We start from the raw sequence: 2,500 nt of genomic DNA, 5'->3' as shown, positions 1-2,500 counted from the left end.
GGTCCGGTCTCCCTCTACATGCTGCTGATCCCGCTGCAAGTCTTGCTATCGGAACCCTTGATCTGGTCTGATTTTAGATTGAGAATGAACTCCGTATGCCTAAGTCAACCCACGAAACGAGCAGACGGACACTACGCCGACCGGAGAGACGGGATACGTAAGCCGTAGATCGATCGGGTGATAGGTGGGTTCAGGCACATCTTCATATTCCTGCCATGCCAATGCCATTTTTATGGCTTGTAAATTCATACAATGGTCCCCTAAGCCTTCATGTGAAGTTTCGTGGCAATACGACCCATTTTCTATTTTTCACGATTTTTGAAACTTTTTGCCGTTCGGGATTTTTTAAAATTTGTTTAGAAGGAGTTTTGGCCCCAAATTTGGTAGACATGATCCTTGTATTTTTGTTTGCATGCACAAAAAAATTCAGCTAAAAACTCGAAGTGGAGAAGATTTTGTGACCATTTGAAAAAAGTGTCCCCATTTCAAACACTTTAATGGCTACTGGCAGCAAACCTATAAAATCTCAAATGCTCTTTAAAGGGGTGTGAGTTCTCGAGGTTTGATGAGAGATAGGGGGCCAATATAAGGGCCAAGTATTAGCACCTATCGCACATCATGTGCGCACACGCCCTCTGCCCCCTAATCATCGGAACCTCCAATGTCGCTGGTTAAGTTCTCCGATGATGCTCCGGTGATGCTCCGACGATGGTGCCCAGGCAAAAAAAATGTGGCACCAGCACATGCCCGAGCCCAGCATGTGCACCGTGGCTCAAAATCGAACTTCGGCCAAGGCCTCGACCATCAATGGCACATGATGGCACATGGTGATGGTACATGCATCGACAATCATCGGCACAGGCTGCCCTTTGGTACGGGCACTTGCTTCGACCACCATCGGCACAAGCTGGGCCCTGGTGTAGACAGTTGCCTTGATCACCATCGACACAAGATGGCCCCTGGTGAGGGCGGTTACATCGAACACCATCGACACATGCTGGGTTATGGTACGGGCGGTTGCCTCAAGCACCATCGACACATGCTGAGCCTTGGTACGGGCAGTTGCCTCAAACACCATCAGCACAAGCCGGCCCTTGGTGTGGGCTCTTATGTCGACCACCATCGGCAGAAGATGGCCCCCGGTGCGGGCGATTGCCTTGACCACCATCGACAAAAGATGGCCCTTAGTGCGAATGGTTACCTCGAGCACTATTGGCACAAGCCGGCCCTTGGTACGAGCTCTTGCCTCGACCACTATCTGTAAAAGATGGCCACTGGTGTGGGCGGTTACGTCGATCACCATCAACACATACCGGGCCTTGGTGTGGGTAGTTGCCTTGAATACCATCGGTACATGCCGAGCCTTGGTGTGGGCACATGCCTTGATCTGGTACGAGCGGTTACCTCGACCACCATTGGCACACACTGGCCCTTGGTGCGGGCACATGCCCCAACCACCATCGGCACCTGCTCACCTTCGGTGCGGGATATGCCTGTTTGAAAAAAGTGTCCCCGTTTCAGACACTTTAACATCTACTGGTAGCATATCTATAAAATCTCTAATGCTCTTTAGGGGGTGGTGGTCTAGCATCCCCTCTCCCCCCTTACAGGGGGAGTAGGTATGTGTGATGGGCCTCCCATTGCGTACACCCAGGGTAACATCCCTCGAGCAAAATACAGGGCGTGCATGCCTTCTGACCATTTTGTCCGACAACTGGTTGCTCTGATGATTGGTAGACGCCCATGGCCTCAACCGGTTGGCGTGCATACGAAAAAGGAAAGCCAAGCTCGAGCCCGTGCACGTGGTGGATGCTACCCTAGACCTCAGACCAAGTCCTTGAATCGAGCAATGGCCCCCTGGGGTGGTGCGAGCAAAAGCCGTGATTGTGGGCTTGGGTCGGCCAGGTCTCTCGATATTTGACGATCTCGCGGTCCCTTCTTGTCGACCACAAAAATAAGTAGGCCTCGATGAGGCCGTGCACGTAGTCGATGCTACCTGAGACCCCAGGAACGAGTCCCTGAATCGGGCAACGTCCCCCTGGGGTGGTGTCAGCGGAGCTCGCGCGTGCGGTCCCGATCGATCCAAGCATTGGTGGTGTCACTTTGTTGTTGCCTGTCAAATGGTAGGGGCAGTCTCGTGGCCCTTGCTCATGTTTTTCTCATGCCAAGCGGTTGTGACGTGGCCTCGCACATCGTTTCCTCCGCTCGCTCATCGAGTAATTGATCGAGTGGGTTGTGGACCAATGCGCGTGGATGCTGCCACTTGTACGTAATGTGTATATGAGTGGTGCTATGGTTGTGCGTGTTGGTAGGCTCTGTGCTCGATGCATCGAACTGTCAACCCGTCATCCTCTTCAATCTCCCCCCATACGGGCGTCATACCCAGGGGGTACAATCGAGATCCTGTGTTGCATACCTGAATCGATGAAAATCGGATGTCTCACCATCCCTCATCCATCTCGTGTCCCGAGGGGCCACGGGTCATACGTCAATCGTGGCC

The sequence above is a fragment of the Durio zibethinus genome, chromosome 23, assembly GCF_047325235.1.
Source record: "Durio zibethinus cultivar Kanyao isolate XHJ-2024 chromosome 23, ASM4732523v1, whole genome shotgun sequence".
Taxonomy (NCBI): Eukaryota; Viridiplantae; Streptophyta; class Magnoliopsida; order Malvales; family Malvaceae; genus Durio; species Durio zibethinus.
Note: the sequence above shows the minus strand (reverse complement) of the source record.